Below are 19,609 nucleotides of genomic sequence, written 5' to 3'. Positions count from 1 at the left end.
ACAGGGTTAGCCAGAGGTGAGTGTGAGACAAATATCAGGTTTCTCAAACTTCCTCTAGTGCAGGACAGACAACAAGATTATTACACCTCAGAGGAGATGCAGCTGAAAATATCAACAGATTCCAGGAGGGCTTTGAGAGTTGCGTGGAATGTGAGAGAGTAGGGAGCACGACTAATTGTGAACAGGGTGGCCTGCCCTGTCTTTCAGCACCCATTCTCATTCAGGGGTCTAAGTTTCTTTGAGAAAGAAACATATAAACTTGTTCACACTAAAATGTGAATGATTAAATGTTCTCCATGCGTTATACTTCATAAACGTTTTCCCAGTAAAACACATAAATAGAAATTTTCAATACAACTCTTCAGTCACTACCTTCCCCAATATGCAAATGCACACACACACACACATACAACTTCCCATCCAAACCAAACTACTTAATATTTTCTGCACACCTCAGACCCTCTCTCCCTACCAGGTATTTATACCATCTACAATCCATTAAAGCATTCCCCTATTTTGTTTCCCTAATTATCTCATATGCATCCTTCAAAACCCAGCTCAGTTGTCACCTCCTCCAGGAAGCTTGCTGTAGGCTCCTTCTCTCCAGGCTGCATTTAGGAGCTGCTCCACCGTGTGCCCTCTGTGTGCCCCTCCAGCAGAGCCCTCCTCATGCAGGGCTGTCATCATCCATTTCCTGGCCTGACTCTCCCATTGAACTGTCAGCTCCTGAGGGCAGGACCTGGGTCTCGTTCTCCATTTCATCCCTAATGCCCAGCTCAAGGCTTGGCATGGAGTAGTTTCTTGGGGATGTCGGTTGAATGATCAAATGATAATCCTCACTGAGACGGCTTCTTTCTCTCTGACCACGGGCCAGGAGCACATGGAGCCAGGCGCACACAGAGAAGTTCCCGAGTGTGACACGGGACAGAGGCACCCATGGGATGCATGGCTCCTCTCCTCTGATCAAAAGGCATTCACCAATTTCCTAAGAATCATTCCGACCATAGCTAGGCAAAAAGGAAACAAACAGAATCAAAAGCTTAAAGAACTGGTGAAGACACTGTGCCTCTCCACATGTCACTGCGGTCCCCAGAGACACATTACCTGACAAATGTGAACATTAGCCAGTAAATAAACAGGCTGCCAAGCTGTGACCGCTCAGGCTGCAGCAGTCCCCACCCGCCAGGCCAGAGGGCTCCCAGCCCGCCTCACTAGCGCCCCCAGAGGCAGGCAGATGGCTTCCCAGACCAAGCAGGTGGTTATCCGTGGTTTTCATGGCAGCACATGTTTCTAGCTGCCCTTTTCTGTCACTTGGATGGAAAGCAACAGCTCCTTCCTTTCCCCCACCCCCAGCAACAAGGCCTGCTCAAGCCAGAGCACACCCAGGATGCTGGGAGCTGCCCAGGATATCCTCACCACAGCCACGCATGGGCCCACCTGCCACAAGGCCACACACCATGCCCAGGCCTGCGAGATTGCAGGGCGAGGGCCGAGAGCATCGCCCTGGAGCTGCTCCACTTGGCTTCAAATCCTGAATCCGCTCACATTTACTAGCTGGGACCTTGGGCAAGATATTTAACTACTCCAGGCCTCTATCTCCTCATCTGCAAAACGGGAAAAATGATATTTCTCATCTCATGGGAATGGGCTGAAGATTGTCTGCCTGAAGAGCTCCCAAGAGGGTCCAGCCATGGGAAGCACTCAGTCAGTGTCAGCGGTCATTATCACAGGCCCAGAAATCTGCACAGCCGACCTGAGATTTCCCCATAAGTGATTCTCAGTCACAGACTAAGACGTCCCCTTCTCAGACTCTGAGGGGCAGCCCAAAGTGCCTGAGAGTCGCAGGGTATGGTTAGTACTCGCAATCATTCATTCATTCAACAAACATCTAATGAGCATCTACGGTGTGCCAGGTCCTGGGGAGCCAGAGATGGGACAAGGCCCAGCCCTGCCCTGAGGAACACAAAGCTGGATTGGGGCACAGCAGGGGGAACTGATGGTGGCAATGGTCTGTGACAAGTGCCACAATGAAGCATGGGAGGGGGAAAGCAGTAAGTGGAGTGGGTGGGAAGGGGGATAATTCAGCCTCAGGAAATCACGGAAGGCTTCTTGTAGGAAGGACGACCTAAGTGAAGGCTGAGCTTGAGTGAGCCAGTGAGGAGGTGAGGAAGATGGGAGATGGACCCAGGATGCACAAGCTCAAATTAATTCATTAATGATAACAATGGCGTAACCAGTAACTAGCATCTATTGAGCACTTCCTCTGTGCCGGGGCCAGTGTCAAGCATTTAAGCCACATGATCCCACTGAAGCCTTGCCCTGGGCTCTGAGTAGAGGGACAGTCTCTGTTCTGTGTTGTGTTTATGGCTGTATCCTCGATGCCGGGCAGCGTGCCTGGAACTTAGGTGGCACCCAGTGAATATTCGTAGAATGAATAAAGATCGAGCACCCCGACGAAGTTGGTTCTAATATGATCCCCATTTTACAGATGAAAAAACTGAGGTGTAGCAGAATCAGGCGCCTTGCTGAAGGATGTCCTACAGCTAGTTGTGAAATGAGCCAGGGCTGGACGGAGCCCTGTCTGGTGTCAGGCCAGGACCCTCCCCACTTTGGCCCACTGATGACAAGACTGGCCTACAGGAACTCAGCAGCCAAAGCAGCCACTCCCTCACAGCCTGCACAGGACCAGGTCACGGAAAATCAAACGGAACTCCCCTCAGAGCGGGCTCTTGGAGGAGGGCTGGCCAGCAGGGTGACCACTGCCCACCCCTCCCCACCCCCACGGCTGCTGGCCCAGCCGCCGGTGTTTACATTTCTCCCTCAATCTGGAGGCTGCAGATTGAAATTATCTCCTCTCGGCCGTGTCAGCCTGTCCTGAGCCTCCCTCCCAGACCCAGCACTTCCCAGCAAGCCCAAGGCAGCCACAGCTGGGGGCTGATAAAGATGGCTCTGTCCCAGGGGTTTCTGATGGGGCGGGAGAGGAGGGCCCCCCGGCCAGTGCTGCAGCACCCTTAGTTAGCGGCCCTCCCTCCCTGGGGGCTGGGAGCTTCAGAGGCGCTCACCACAGGGCCCTGGGGGAGCAGAGTCTTGTCAGCCCCAGGCTTGCACACTGCAGCTCAGGTCACCTGGTGGGCAGGTGACTTCCAGAGAAGTGGAGAGATGTAGGGCCTCTCTCACTTCAGACTCTCTTTCCTCATGGCCACCCTCACTATCTCTGTGATGAAAGTACTTGCTGTGCAACCCTGAGCCAGTTCCCTCTCCTCTCTGGGCCTCAGTTATTTCGTCTGTACAGTGAGGGACTAGAGTAGATATTCTTGGGTAATGTGGAAGGGTCGGCCTCATGCCAGGCCCTTCTAAGCTCCCCGAGGCCAGTCCTCATTCTTATCTGTATCCCCAATACCCAACACAATGCCTGGTACTCAGTAGGTGATCAAGGAGGGTTTGTGAATGAATGAATGAATGATGAATGTCTATCTGTCTCCCTCCTCTGCCAGTGATGACTTCCCTTTCCAAGCCCCCAGGGCCCTCAGGAACACTATCACACTTTGAAAGCCATCTCAGTACCCCTGTGGTCGGCTGGGGACTCCAGGCCACATCTTGATCAGCAAAGCCATCTTTCCCCATCCCAGCTCTCAGTGTGGCATCTCAATAAAAATCACCTAGTGCAGTGTAAGAACTCAACAAACACTGGCATTACCATTATCACAGTGTCCGATAAGCTCATTCACATTAGTCTTTTTTTGCTGAGGAAGATTACCCTGAGGTAACATCTGCTGCAAATCTTCCTCTCTTTGTATGTGAGCTGCCACCACAGCATGGCCACTGACAGATGAGCGGTGTAGGTCCACGCCCAGGAACCGAAATGGAGCACACCAAACTTAACCATTAAGGGGCTGGCCCACATTCACACTAGACTTAATAACTGATAGAATATGAACAGTCTCTTTTCTAGAAGGGTTTTTTAAAGGGATAACCCCAGAGAACAAATCTCTAAGCATGACATCCCAAATGCCGCAGCAGGCTCCAGCCTGGCTCCCAGGTGTGGGAAGGAGGGAGGGCAGGTGTCCCTGCAGGGACGGAGGGGCCTGAGGCTAAGGCCACGTCTCAGAAAGACAGAGGAGGCAGAGTGAGGGCAGGAGCCTGTCCCCGTGCTGAGGCCATATCCTGACCGTGACCTGCAGTGGTGATGGTGATGGTGCCAACAGTGGACGTGCAGACAGAGAAGCCTGGGATGGAGTGAGCCTGGCTGAGCTGCATAGACATTCTGTAGCAGGGAGCCACGCTTGGCCTGGAACCAGGCACCAAGTCTGAGGAATCTGCAAAGAGCTAAAACAGGCTGAGCAACGTGTCAGCAACATGAAAGAGTTACAGACACGATGGCTGAGGGCTAGACTATGGCACAGTCCATATTGAACTCCTACTTATACTGCAAGATCCTGATAAGAATTTCTGCTCCCAGCAGTACTGTAGATTCGACATTCTAAAAACACAAACAAAAAAACCTCTTGCAGGGGCCATCTCCGTGGCCAAGTGGTTAAGTTCGCATGTTCTGCTTCAGCGGCCCAGGGTTTCGCCAGTTCCGATCCTGGGCACGGACATGGCACTGCTCATCCAGCCGTGCTGAGGTGGCGTCCCACATGCCACAAGTAGAGCAACTCACAACTAAAATGTACAACTACGTACTGGGCAGATTTGGGGAAGAAAAAGCAGAAAAAAAAAACAAAACCTCTTGCTTTTTAAAAAAATGCCAGATGAAATACATCAAACAATCATTTTTAAATGCAGAGCCGAACTTGGAGTAAAACAAGGACTCTGTAAATGTCAGAGGTGGAGAGAAGACAGGCCTCCAGCCTCGGGAGCCAGGGCTGCACCAGGCAGGTCCCGGGCATCAGCTGAGACCGGAACACTGGAGTCTCAGGGTTTCCTGGCAACAGGGGAGACAAGGCCTTGGACACCTGCGTGACTGGATGCCCTTCCTGCTCCTCTCCCATACACAGAAGTTGGGGACTCTGAAGGGCTACACTTTCAGTGAAAGGACAGACTAGAAAAAAATCTCCCCACCATCAAAGGGAGACAAGAAAACTCACTATCTTAGATCCAAGATTTAATCTTAGCCTTGAATACAAGTGGGGAAAAGGACAATAAAAGAATAAAGACTCTGCTGACAATTCATAACCACAGCCCTGCTCTCTCCAGGTCTGCATTCAAATTTACACTACCCGCTCGGTCCAGGAAACCCCCAAGTCAAGAAATGAAAGTGGTCCCAGGCCAGCAGTGCTGTGTGACACCTGGCAGAGGGAAAGCGAATCCTCTCTGGGGGAGCACACCATCAGCCCAGACCCCTAAGGTTCCCACAGGTTTAGAGCAGTCAAATAGAACTTGAAATCAAAAAGGCGTTAGACACATGAGGAACGGTAAGTGAGAATCATGCAGAAACAACCAATAGCAGAACTACACCCAGAAGGACTTGAGACACTGGAACGAGCAGGTACAATATATGAACTAAATAAGTTTAAAATGTTTAACAAAGTAAAACAGGGAACTGAAAATTCAAGCAAGAAACAGAGACTAAGAAAAGTGACCATGCCTATTTGATACATAAATAAATAAATCTTGAAATGGAAACTCAAATCGTTGAACTTGAAAGCCCAATGGAATTGATTAAACAGCTGAATAGAGAATTCATGAGCTGGAAGACAGATCTAAAGAAATGACTTGTAGTGCAGCCCAGAGATAAAGAGATGAAAAATATAAGAGACATGATGGAGGATAGAATGAGACGGTCGAAATTCTGTCTAATTGCAGTTCCTGAAGACACGATTTAGGGACAGGCAATCTCTGAAGCAATAATGGCTAAGAACTTTTCAAAACTGATAACAGATATGAAGCATCAGGTTCAGGGATCACAGGAAATCCAAGAAGAATAAGTAAAAATGAATTCATATGTAGACACATCATAGTGAAATTGCCAAGACATTGAAAAGATCTTTTGACAATGCCACAAGGAAAAGACAGATTACTTATAAAAGGACAGCAAGCAGACCAACCACCACAACAATGGAAGCCAGAAGGCAGTGGGATAACATCTTCCACATGCTGAGGGAAAATAACCATCCACCCAGAATTCCAAACTCAGCTTAATTCTCATTCAAGAATTAGATGGCGATACTGTTGATGGATGAGTGGATAAAGAAGATGTGGTATGTATAAAATGGAATACTATTCAGCCTTAAAAGAGAAGGAAATCCTGCCATTTGTGACAACATGGATGAATTTGGGGTTTCAGTTATGCAAGATAATTCCAGGAGATTTAACATAAAACAGTGTCATTATATTTAACAATATTGTATTGTATGCTTGAAATTTGCTAAGAGGGTAGATCTTAAGTGTTATCATCACACACATACACCCACAAATAGTAAGCACGTAAGGTGATGGATATGTTGATTAGCTAGATTGTGGTAAATATTTTACAACGTATACATGTATCAAATCACCAAGTTGTAAGACTTAAATAAATACAATTTTTCATTGTCAGTTATACCTCAATAAAGCTGGGGAAAAATAAGAATAAGAGGACAACAGACTTTCAGACAAAGAACTATGTTTACTACCACATGCCTTCACTAAAGGACCAACGGAAAAAGAGAAATGGTTCCAGAAGGAAAGTCTTGTGCACACGAAGGACTTGAGAACAAAGAAAACGGTGAACATGTGGGTGAAGCTAAGCGAGTATCCGTTCTATTACGTGACCATAAATGCTCATGTGGGGATAAAACACAAATTGGAAGTGAGTGAGCAGACAACGATAACGAGTAAGGCTGGAAGATGGGAGGAGGATGATTACCTTTAAGCATGAAAGGCACCTGTTACGACTTCAAATAACCACTAAAATGAGTTAAACCTTGTAAACCAATTGAGGAAGAAAACAGAATTTTAAAAACATCTTAATCAAAGTTAAACAAGACATGAATAGTCCCTGACCTTGAGGAGCTGAGTCTCCTCCAGGGGACTCTGAGTGCAGGGGGCAAGCAAATAAGGACATAATTCTACAGATAACATTTTAAATGCACGACAAGGTCAAGCGTTGACGAGAATATGGGGAAACGGGTTGTGATAGTCACAGCTCACGCGAGTGTGAACTGGTGCAGTTGCTCCGGAGGGCAGCCTGCCTTTGGCTTCCTGGTAATCCCCTCTCACTGCCCGGCCCTTGGAGCCACCGCCCGGGTGCAGGTGCGAAGGGGGCACGTCGGGACATGCTATGTGCAGATCGAAGCCCCAGGAATGACCTAAATACCCATTAAGAAAAGAATGACCAAAACTACAGTTCAGCCATAACACAGAATATTTCTCCACAGTAAAAGTGAAGACAAGATAGATCTCTTATGTTCTAATATCAAATCCTCACCACACACACACACACACACACACACACCCTGCACACAGCACACATCCCAGGCTGAGCTCTTCCAGGCCCAGGACAGGGAGGCAATAATTGTGAACTGAACTGAGCGGAATTGAGCAAAGTCCCACAGAGAGGGGTCAGGAGACATTAGGAGCCAGGAGGAGCTTCCAGCAGAGAGAGGGGGAGGGAAGGAGGGAGGGACGGTCCCCGGCTGACGCTACGGGGATGCGTCGTCTGCAAGTGGAGGGGCAGAAGAAGACGGGAAAGCCACACACCCAGGCACATCTGGTGCATAGGTGCTCACACTCCTCCACGCTCACACCCAGGGGATCTGGGCGTTTGGGACCAGGCCTGGGCTGGCATGAGGGTGGGGAGAGAGAGCTGGAAAAGGCCCAGGCAGCGAGTCTCCCACCCCATGCCTCCTTCCCACACTATCAGCTCTTGTCTTCCTGTTTGACCAAAAGTGTCAAGCATTTTTTGGAAAGCTCCTATCTCTGGGAAGAGTTACGGGGGCTGAGGGGTACAGGTCTCTCAGGGGGCCACAGTGACCACCCAGCCCACAGCCTTGCACCTCTGCCCTGAACTCCCACAGAGGGGAAGTTCTGCAAGGGCTTGGGCCATGGGGCTCTCTTCCCACCAGGCTTCTCTCCCACAGGAGGCCTGCAGGGTTAGTAAATCTCAGGCATGTGTATGTGTGTGTGTGTGTGTTTGTGCGCATGCACGCGAGTGCACTCCAACTTGACTGCTACCTGACCGCATATAAAATTGTCTCCCACTGTGTGCTGGGCACTTTTTGGACACTGGAGATGAATCAGCTCCTCTGCATGTCCTGGTCCTAACCGCCTCTCATGCCTCTTCACTTGCCCTTCTGTACTTTCTACGGACGATTAGTACATGCCTACACACCCCAGGCTGTTTCCTACTGCCAAACCTTCACTCAGTGCTGTTCCTCCTGCCTGGGACTCCTTTTCTCTCTTACCATGTTAACATTCATCTGTCTTTCAGATTTGGCTCAGATGTCACTGCCTCCAGGAAGTCTTCCCTGTCGCCCCTCCATCCCTAGTTGGGCTAGGTGTCTCTCTTCAAGATCTCCATCATGCCTTGGGCTTATATCTATTGTGAAACAATACTGAAACCAGCATTTATGTAGCACTTCCTGTGGTCCAGGAGTGGTACTAGGCAGTTCACATGCATTAACATTTTAATCTTCATAATACCCCTGTGAAATGCGATAGCTTCTAGCTGCCTTCCTGAAAGCCATTCTCTCTCTTGTCTTACGATCTTAACTCTAATTCTGTTGAGAATAGCAATGGGCCCAGCTTAATAACTGCATTTCATTCATGACTTTGCAATTAAACTCTGTCCAACGGGATGTAGGTAGAAGTCGTTAGGGGAGAATTATGAGAAAACCCTTTAAAAGGCGGCTGATGCAGCCAGAAAGCACACGTTGCCCTTCCTCTCATCCTTTTTCCAGCCTGGAATGTTAACATGATGGCTTGAGCTGCAGTAGTCATCTTGCCACCAGGAGACAATCTTGTGAAAGAAGGCCACACTCTAAAAATGGTGAAATAGAAAAATAGAAGGAGTTCTACTTTTGATATGGCCAAGTGACTCCTATTGGACTAAACCTCCCAGTGATAATAGCTATTAGCTCTGGACAAAATTAAAAATACAACCATCTAAAGGCACTGGAGAGTGAACAAAAGCAGGCAGATCCTAGAAGGGAGTTGACATTTGGGAGGAGGGACGGAGCATAGCCTGTTTCCCGTTTTTATGGCTTTCAGCTTGAAGACAGTTCAAAGTCATCTGGAGCAGACACTGAGCAGTGAGCACCACGTGGGTGACCAAAGCTCCTATAGAAAACCCAGAGTTCTTCCGGCTTAAAGAACCAAAGGATAAAGCTCAGGAAAACCTTAGATACTGGAAAGGGAAAGAGTTACCCTAGAAAAGAGAGCCCAGGATGAGGAGCCCTGAATTTATGCATAAACTCTGTCAAACCTCTGGCGACTGCTGACCCGTGGATTCACGCAGCAGGGGTAAAAGAACTCAGTGAGATTTGCGTTGCTGCCCCAGAAACAGCGTTTGCAGTTTGAGTCCAACCAAGTGAACTACTAGCTAAAACAAAAAATAAACACTCTCCATAAGAATATAATAAAGTCCAGCGCCTCCACAATATTACACTCACAATGGCCAGGGTACAATTAAAAAAAATACTATTCAACATATGAAGAACAGGAAAACGTGACCAATTCGCAAGAGAAAAGACAATGGAGAGCTGCAAGTTGGAATTAGCAGACTAGGAATTTAAAGCAGTTGTTATAATTATGGTCAAGGATGTAAAGAAAATATGCTCATATTAAATAAAGATGGGAACAGATGTTGGTACTGCTCCCTCTTGGCTGGGTGTACCTGGAGGAGATGGGGTGCCTGTGCAGAGTTGGGATTGAGGAGAGGAGAGAGAGAAAGAGACGGGGAACGAGGAAAAGAAAGGGAAAAGGAGAAGGAGCGGCGAGGAGAAGAGAGAGAAAAGTGGGGAGAAAAGTGCAGAACAGCAAGTGCATGGGTTCCAAGGGCTGGAGATCAGTGTCCTCGGAAGGGACAGCCGGCCCCCACCCCCAGCCCCTGTGCCCTGAGAGTGACCCCTCATCAGGGTGCCTCGGTCCTCACCTTGTCACCTTGCACCACCCTCAGGAGCATTGCCAGCCTGTGACCCTCCAACTCCAGCTTCCTCTACTACTGCTGTGTCCAGGCAGGGACATTCTAAGCTCATCCAAGGGGCAGGGAGAGGAACAGGGAAACAAACACAGGCTCTCCTACAAATGAGGAGACTTACAAGATAGGACTCATTCTGTACAACTGCAAAGCACCTTTCCACCCCCGCTGCCACCTTCCATCCACGTGGTGGGCACCATCAAGCCTCAGCCCACATGGACTTGCACCCTGTTGTTCCCAGGAGGGCTCCATCTGGACAGCTGGGCCACCAGCCAGGACTGTCCAACCACACTTTCATCCTGAAGTGCAGCAGGGCTGTGTTAGTGTTGAGAGCAGCCTTGGGGTTCTGAGAGGACTCTGGCTATACACAGAGAAACAAAGAAGTTCCAGGAATCATTTATGCAAGTGCAACTCCAAAGTCATAGCCCTTCGTTCCCTGGCAGCAGCAAATGGAACACAGACATCAGCACCTCCGCCATCTTTGTATCCCCTCGTCCCAGGCAGCTTCACAGCTGGTTCTGCCCTTCATAGTGGCTCTGTGGGGTTGCCAGGACAGTCTTCTCTGCCACTTTACACAGGTGAAAACTGAGGCCCTCAGAAAGTAAGAGACTGGTTTCGGTTTGCACGGTGATGTAGAAAAAGTAGCAGATGTAGGTCTACAACAAAGGAGTCCTGGGCCCCAGCCAGGGCTCTGTCCCACCAGCCAGAGAGGCAGGCGCGCCTCCTCATCCCATCCCGTTATCCCACACCCCTACTATTGCTTGTGAACATGCATGCTCATCGCCACTCGGCTAGGAGCTCTTGGGAAGGACTGTGTCCCTTCACTGCTGTTTCTAGCAGCCAGCCTGGAGCAGATAGAGCCTTGGGAAGTATGATGAAAAGCTTAAACCAGCCTTGGGAAGAGCAGACTGAACTGCAGAGCAAGGTGGACATTCTCCAGTAGTCACCCATTCCCTCCCAACAAGCATGTGACTGCAGTCACCCTAGCATTGGAGACCACCAACAGAACCAACACATGACATCTTCAAGCAAAGGAAATTGAAACCAACAAACTCAGTGGGTCACTTTTTTTTTTAACATCCTTCTAAAAACAGGCGGGCAAAGCAATTGGCTCACAACCTGGGGAGCTGGAAAGCATTTAGGGGCTCCGAGGTTGTCCAACCGGAATCTGCACACCCAGAAACTTTCCCGAGCCCTGATAAGCTGATTGAGCTGGGACAGGAAGAGTAACTGGCGGGTGATTGCAGACTATCCAGTGTCAGCTCATTGTTCCGGGAGGAAGCTGTCAGGACCAGACCTCCCGGGAGCGCCTGGGGCCTCTGGTTCTTATTTTTCCCTTAGTAGGTGGGAGGATGGTGGGGGGGTGGCAGGGAGCCATCATCCTTTCCCCCACCCAACCGGACACTCCCAATCAGATGTCGTCAGCCCAGGGTCTCCAAATTCCCAACTCCCAGAGACCTCAGATGAGGGGAACATGGGCCACCTGATGCTGTTTTCCCTGGGGTTCCCTTAACAACAAAAGTTGTGTGGTTTTCTTATTGCGGTAAGCACACGTAACATACGATCTACCCTCTTAACAAAATTTTAAGCGTACAATACAGTACAGTTGACTATAGGTACAATGTTGTACAGCAGACCCCTAGAACTTAATCATCTTGCTTAACTGAAACTTTATGTCTGTGATTAGTAACTCCTCATGCTCCCTCCCCCCAGCCCTGACAACCACCATTCCACTCTTTGATTCTATGAATTTTACTATTTTAAATACCTCATGTAAGTGAAATCGTGCCTGTCTGTCTTTCTGTCATCATTGTCTTTCTGTGACTGGCTTATTTCACTTAGCATAATGTCCTCAAAGTTAATCCATGTTGTTCATATTGCAGAATTTCCTTCTTTTTAAGGCTGAATAATATTCCATTGCATGTATATACCATGTTTTCTTTATCCACTTACCTGCCGATGGACATTTAGATTGTTTCCACATCTTGGCTACTGTGAATAGTACTGCAACAAACATGAAAGAGCTAATATCTTGTGGAGATGCTGGTTTCAATTCTTTCATATACATATCTGGAAGTGGAATTACTGGTTCTATTTTTTAAATGTTGAGGAACCTGCATACTGTTTTCCATAGTGGCTGCACCATTTGGCATTTCCACCAACAGTGTGCAAGGGTTCCAATTTCTCCACATCCTTGCCAATACTTGTTGTCTTTTGTTTTTTTGATAATAGCCATCCTAACAGGTGTGAGGTGATATCTCATTGTGACTTTGATTTGCCTTTCGCTCAAGATTAGTGATGTTGAGCATCTCTTCATGTACCTGTTGGCCATTTGTATGTCTTCTTTGGAGACATGCCAAGTCCTTAACTCATTTTTTTATCAGGTTATTAGTTTTGTTGCTATTGAGTTGTAGGAGGTCCTTATATATTTTGGAGATTAACCCCTTATTGACTATGTATCGAAATATTTTCTCTTATTCTGTAGGGTGCCTTTTTTACTCTGTTGATTGTCTCCTTTGCTGTGCAGAAGCTTTTTAGTTTGATGTTGTCTCACTTGTTTGCTTTTGTTGCCTTTGTTTTTGGTGTCACATCATTGCAAGGACCAATTCATGAAGGTTTTCCTCTATGTTTTCTTATAGGAGTTTTAGTTTTAGGTATTTCATTTAAGTCTTTAATCCATTTTGAGTTGATTTTGTGTATATGTAAGATAAGGGTCAATTTAATTCATTTACATTGTTTTTCCAGTTTTTCCAGCACCATTTGTTGAAGGGACTACCCCTTCCCCATTGTGTAGTCTTGGCACCCTTGTTGAACATCAGGTGACCATAAATGTGTGGATTTATTTTTGGGCTCGTATTCTGTTCCATTGGTCTATATGTCTTTCTTTATGCCAGTACCATACTGTCTTGATTACTGTAGCTTTGTAACATATTTTGAAAATATCTCAACATAATAAAGGCTATATATGAAAAGCCCACAGCTAACATCATACTCAACAGCAAAAAGTGGAAAGCTTTTCCTCTACGATAAGGAACAAAGTAAGTATGCTCACTCTCACTACATCTACTCAACATAGTACTGGAAGTCCTAGCCAGAGCAATTAGTCAAGAAAATGAAATTAAAGGCTTCCAAATAGAAAAAGAAGAAGTAAAATTGTCCCTGTTTGAAGAACACATGATCTTATATATAGAAAACCATAAAGACTCCACCAGAAAACTGTTAGAACTAATACATGAGTTCAGCAAAGTTGCAAGATACAAAAGTCAACATACACTAACATTTCTATACACTAACAACAAAATATCTAAAAGGGAAATTGGGAAAACAATCTCATTTACAATAGCACCAAAAAGAGTAAAACGTTTAGGAATAAACTTAGCTGGGAAGTGAAAGACTTGTATACTGAAAACCCATTTTGTTTCAACAAAACATTGAAGAAAGAAATTAAAGAAGACATAAACAAATGGAAAGACATTCCATGTTCATTAAGACTTAATATTGTTAACACATCCATACTACCCAAAGCAATCTAAATTCAATGCAATCTCTATCAAAATACCAATGACATTTCTTACAGAATTAGAAAAAACAATTCTGTAATTCATATGGAAACACAAAAGACCACAAACAGCCAAATCAATCTTGAGAAAAACCAAAGCTAGGGACATCACACTTCCTGACTTCAATTTTTTTTTACTTTTTATTGCAAAAGCATAATCACATACACTCTTTATAAAACATCTATAGGAAGTAGAAACAGATCATGTAGAAAGAGAGTCCTCTATGACCCCCCACAAAGACAATCACCACTGCATGTTTTATATGTTGTGAGAAAGCAAGTTGGTGAGCAATATTGCAGAACATTTCCAAATGTGCAAACTATACATAGAAATATGTTATACAATATTGTTAAATTGCTGAGTCTCTTTGAAACATAGCAAGTAAATCTTTAAACACATAAACAAAACTCTTCATTTGCTGAAATCTGTGTCATTCTCAAAGGTGGCCCCTCAGTCTTCATTCTTTCCCTTAGAAAATGCTTTTCTTTCCCTAAAAGGCATTTTGCTCAGAGGCCCAGCCCTCACTTTCTTGTTAGGGGTTGTGTAGTTTTCAGATATCTGAATCTGATGTAAGAAATGCATTTGCAGGCCATAGAGTCTGTTTTCTGCCCTGCCTTCCTCGATCTGCTCAGGGGCTGGTCATGCATGGAGATGACACCATTAGGAATGTTGTGAAGAGCCCTGTTTGCAGTTCACCCCAAAATCAGGCATTATCAGTTCTAACTGGAGCCACCCACTCTTGCACAGGAGGTGGAGGCATAAGCTTGTACATCTTTTTGGGGGAGTAACTGGACATTATCTATTAATACTTAAGAAGTGTACATCTATTAGTCAAGAAAATTAACATCTGTAATAATTAGAAACAATCTAACTTTTCACTGGTTTCTGGGATCATCTACTTGGAAAAATGATCAGGCATGAAGACCACCCCCACACAGACACCCAAAGATATCAGCCTAGAGTTTTGTCATTGGAAATTCAAGTCTTGGGATTAGTCCACCATTCTTGAATTTTTATCTTTGTCTACACATTGGAACCACCATCCAAATCAAGATGTAAAACATTTCCAATATCCCAGAAAGTCCTCTCATGCCCCATCCCAGTTAGTACATTCATCCCATTAGAGTTACCTACTATTTTTGTTTCTATCACCATAAAGTAGTGTTTCTTCTTCTTTGACTTTCGTATAAATCATACTGCATGTGCTCTTTAATGGCTGGCTTCTTTGCCTCGAGATAATGTCTGTGAGATTCATCCATGTTGTTGTGTGTATCAATATAGATCATTCTCTTTTTATTGGTGTGTGGTATTCCATCCTATGGATACATTCTGATTTATTTGTCCATCCTCTTTGCATATGGATATTTAGGGTTTTGTTTTTTTTTTTTTAGTTTTACCCTATTATGAATAAAGCTGTTAGGAATGTTGTTCTATTTGTCTTTATCTTGAGTATATAACTCAGAGTAAAATTGTTGGCTATACGTATGCATGGGTTTAGCTGCTGCAGATATTATTACAGATAACAGTTTTCCAAAATGGTTGAACCAATTAATACTTCTGACAAGCAGTATAGGAAGTTTCCAGTTGTACCACAACCTTGCCAACACTTGAAATTATCAAGTTGTTGTTATTGTTTGTTTGTTTGTCTGTTGGTTGGTTGGTTTGTTGGTTGGTTTGTTAGCCATAGTAGAGGATGTATAGAGATTTCTCAGTTTGATTTTAATTTATATTTCCTTTGTGAGTAATGATGTTAAGAGTTTTTCATATGTTTAGGGCCATTTGGAGATTTTCTTTTGAGAAATATCTGTCCAAGTCTTGCTCATTTTTCAGTTGGATTGTTTGTCTTTTTGTTATTGATTTAAAAGAGTTCTTTATATATTCTAGATGCAATTCCTTTGTCATATAATATATGTACTATGAGTATCTCCTCCCAATCTAAGTTTTGTTTATTTAACTTTTTAAATGTTTTTTTGACAAATACGCTTTTTTCTGCTTCTTGTGTCTGGTTTAAGAAATCTTTTCCAGTCCCAGGATCAAGAAAACTTCCTCTTCTGTTTTATTCTAGAAACTTTATTAACCTTTCCCATTTAGGTCTATGCTCTATCTTAAATTGATTTTATGTGGTGTAAAGCAGGGATCAAGGTTTGTTTTTTTCTATACAGATATCCAATTGCTTTAGCATTATTTTCGGCAAACATGAGCCTCTCCCCCACCAAACCGCAGTAGCACCTTTGCTGTAAATCAAGGAACCACATACTGGGTCTTTCTATTCTGTTCCACTAGTTTGTTTTTCTATTCTAATGCCAATATCACACTGTCCTAATTACTGCAGATTTACAGTAAGTCTTGAAATCTGCTGAAGAAGACCCTCCAACTTTGTTCTTATTCTTCAAGATGGCTGACTACTATAGGTCTGTTGCTTTGCTATGTACAGTTTAGAATCAATCTGTCAATATTCACTCCAAAACTTTCTGTTGGAAAGTTGGTTAGGGTTAAACTGAGACTATGGCTCAATTTGGAAAGAACTGACATCTTAACAATATTGAATTTTCCAATCCATGACCATGAAACATCTCTTCATTTAGTCAGGTCTTCTTTAAGTTTTCTCAACACTTTTATAGTTTTCAGTGTGGAGGTTTTATACATCTTTAATTAGGCTTATTCTAGATGTTTAATTTGTTGATGTAATTATAAATAGTACCACTTTTTAAACTTCATCTTCCAGTTGCTGGTTACTAGTTACAGAAATATAGTCATGCAGCACACAACGATGTTTTGGTCAAGGACAGACCACATATAGGACAGTGGTCCCATAAATTGAATATCATACAGCCTAGGTGTATAGTAGGCTATACCATCTAGGTTTGTGTAAGTACACTCTATGATGCTCACACAATGATGAAATTGCCTAATGATGCTCTTCTCAGAATATCCTCATCACTAAGCAATGCATGACTGTACAAATGATTTTCATATATTGCCTTTACACTCATTGATGTACTTATTAATTATATTAATGATTATTAATAGTTTGTAGACTATTTTAGATTTTCCTACATACCATCATTTCACATGCAAGTAAAGACCTGTCTACTTCTTGCTTGCCAATCCTTATGTCTTCTTGCATGGCTAGGCCCTTCAGTACAATGGTCAAAGAAGTGGTGACAGTGGACGCCTTTGTCTTGCTTCTAACCTCAGGAGGAAAGTGCCCAATATTTCACCACTAAGTATGATGTTATAGGGGTTTATTTTTAATGTTAGCTATAGGCCTTTTCTGTAAATATCCTTTATCAGATTGAGGAAATTCCTAGTTTGCTGAGGGTTTTTATCATGAATGGATGATAAATTTTATCAAATACTTTTTCTACTGAGCACAAGTAGTACCACAATTCACAACATGATAAACTCTTTGGAGGGCCTTAAAATGAAAGATGCTGGGGATGGTTACCATGGCCCCTTTGGAAAGTCTATATGGAAATGGAAAAACTAGTGGGGAGTCAGTGAAAGTCTGTTGCTGAGAGCACTTTACCTCCAGAGACTGAGAGGAAGTGGCCTTTTTCCAGTTCAAATTTTTCCAATATTATTATCTTGGTGTCCGTTTTTTTTTTCACCGATTTGTGGTAATGTTGGTGTTAGCCAGGCATTAAATCCAGAGTTGTGCTTCTTGGGTCTTCCTCCCTTCGGGGAAAAAAGCTGCTGGGTTCTCTCGGGATCCAGATGTCCCCCATCACCAGCCTCCAGAGAAACAGGTGGCGGAACTGCGCCTGGAGAAGAATCAGGAAAAGACCTGCCCTTTCTCTCCCTTTGCTCCCAGCAGGTCCCTGGGACCTCCAGGTGCCATCTCAGCACTCAGAATGGACTCTACTAGCTCCGTCCACCTACTCCCTTACCACCCTCCTCCCCACAGTAGAATACTGGAGATGGGCAACACTTATGTGGGGTGGGGGCAAGAGTGGGGTGGGATGCGGAGCATTGTTGAGTGATCTGGAGGTCCAGGAAAGCCTACCACACAGGGTGCCCCTCCCAGCCCAGACTCAGGAACCTTAAACACTTTCTTCCCTGGGATCACGCCATTCTTTGAAGGAACTTCAAAAGTAGGACTTGAGAATTATCTACAAAAACTAATAAACATCCTAACACATTCAGATGCTGCGATCTAGGCACAACTTGTCACAGGATAGACCAAAGTGGGCCAGCAGAACTTGGGGGACAAGGTCTCCTGCCCAGACCAGATCAGAGCTCTTTTCTAGGCTTTGCTAGTTCAAGGCCACCATAAGCTCCTCGGTGAGGAAGGTCTGAGTGTCGACATAAACTCACATTTTTTTTTTTTTTTGAGGAAGATTAGCCCTTAGCTAACTGCTGCCGATCCTCCTCTTTTTGCTGAGGAAGACTGGCCCTGAGCTAGCATCCATGCCCACCTTCCTCTACTTTATATGTGGGATGCCTACAATAGCATGACATGCCAAGCAGTGCCATGTCCACACCTGGGATCCGAACCAGCGAACCCCGGGCCGCCAAAGCGGAATGTGCAAACTTAACCACTGCGCCACCAGGCCGGCCCCATAAACTCACTTTGAGCCATTACCACCCATAGCACACTGTGGTACACTCGATAACTCCCAACTACGCCATTTGTGGTCTTCGTAAAGTCTTGACCTAAAGAGCCTCATCCTCCAGACACTGTTAAGCACGATGCCTGGACCAGGTAGATCCTACCCACGTGTTACAGGAAAGAGTCTGGTGTCCAAACTGAACCAGACCAGAAGAGCAGCTCCTCTTAGAGCTGACAGTCTTGCTGGATGTCTTCTATATTTCCACCCTCAGAGCCCTGGGCTGGCAATGCTCCTGTCTTATTATCACCACCCCTTCTCCCAGACCCCAGCCCCAAACCCATTCTGGGGGAAGGGTCCCAACTGGTTGCTGCTCATCCTCAGCAACTGAGCCCCACTCCTCCAACTCGAGAAGTGGAAAGTGGCCCATCCTTCAAATGTCTTTGTCTCCACAAAGCTTCTCTGATAACCTCAGTGGGGGTGGCAATGTCCTCCTTGAAGTCAGGGAGCGTGCTGTCCTCATCCCATATCACACGTTGTCCTGTAACTGTCCCCTCTATTTGTTTTGTCCTTTATTTTCCCAACTGACCTGAGTGCTCCCTGAGACCAGGGACCTGGTTTTACCGTTCTTGTTAGCTACTTCTGCTCTTTGAACATTTCTGGGAAGACTGATGGATAAGTGCTGCCTCCTGGATCATTCCTGGCCCCCTTATCATGACTGGGATGTCCTGTGGAGCAGCACCTCGGATACCTACCATCAATAGGCAGCGTGGTCCTTTGACTGTCAGACCCATCAATCAAGCAGTGGGAAGCTGTCAGTCCAACTCTGACTGAGGAACAACTTTTTGTCCTGGGAGCAAACTCCAAGAGTGGCTACTTAGATGAGGCTTTGCCTAGATGTGGCAATGCCAAGGATCTGGGCCAGAGGCTTCAGGAAACCCCAGAAGGGCGTGTGGCATGGACATCGCATTTGGCACACAGCATGCTGGAGGAATCCAGCCAGCAAGACGGCCTGCCTGCCTGCTCACTGGCCGCTCTCTCCTAAGTCCAGAACATTTGCAAAGCTGGGAGCTTTGGCACAAGGCTGCTCCCATCCTTGCCGGCACGGGTTTATGGATATTAAAAATGTGCTGATGTGAATCGCCATGCAAACACGCTTCACTAGCAGAGCGGCGGCAGGAACACTGTGCCTTTTATCGTCTCCTCCACCTCTGTCGGAAACGGTCGCCCACAGACGATGCGGGGATTAGTGGGGCGTCAGGCTGCTGCGTGGTTTTAGGCTGCCTGTCAGCTCCCATCAGCTACGGCTAGGGCTGCTGAGGAGGCTGGGACACACCTCAGTGCCTCTGTCCGGGGCCCATGGGCAGAGACTGGGACAGGAG

The sequence above is a fragment of the Equus caballus genome, chromosome 16 (genome assembly GCF_041296265.1).
Source record: "Equus caballus isolate H_3958 breed thoroughbred chromosome 16, TB-T2T, whole genome shotgun sequence".
Lineage (NCBI taxonomy): Eukaryota > Metazoa > Chordata > Mammalia > Perissodactyla > Equidae > Equus > Equus caballus.
Note: the sequence above shows the minus strand (reverse complement) of the source record.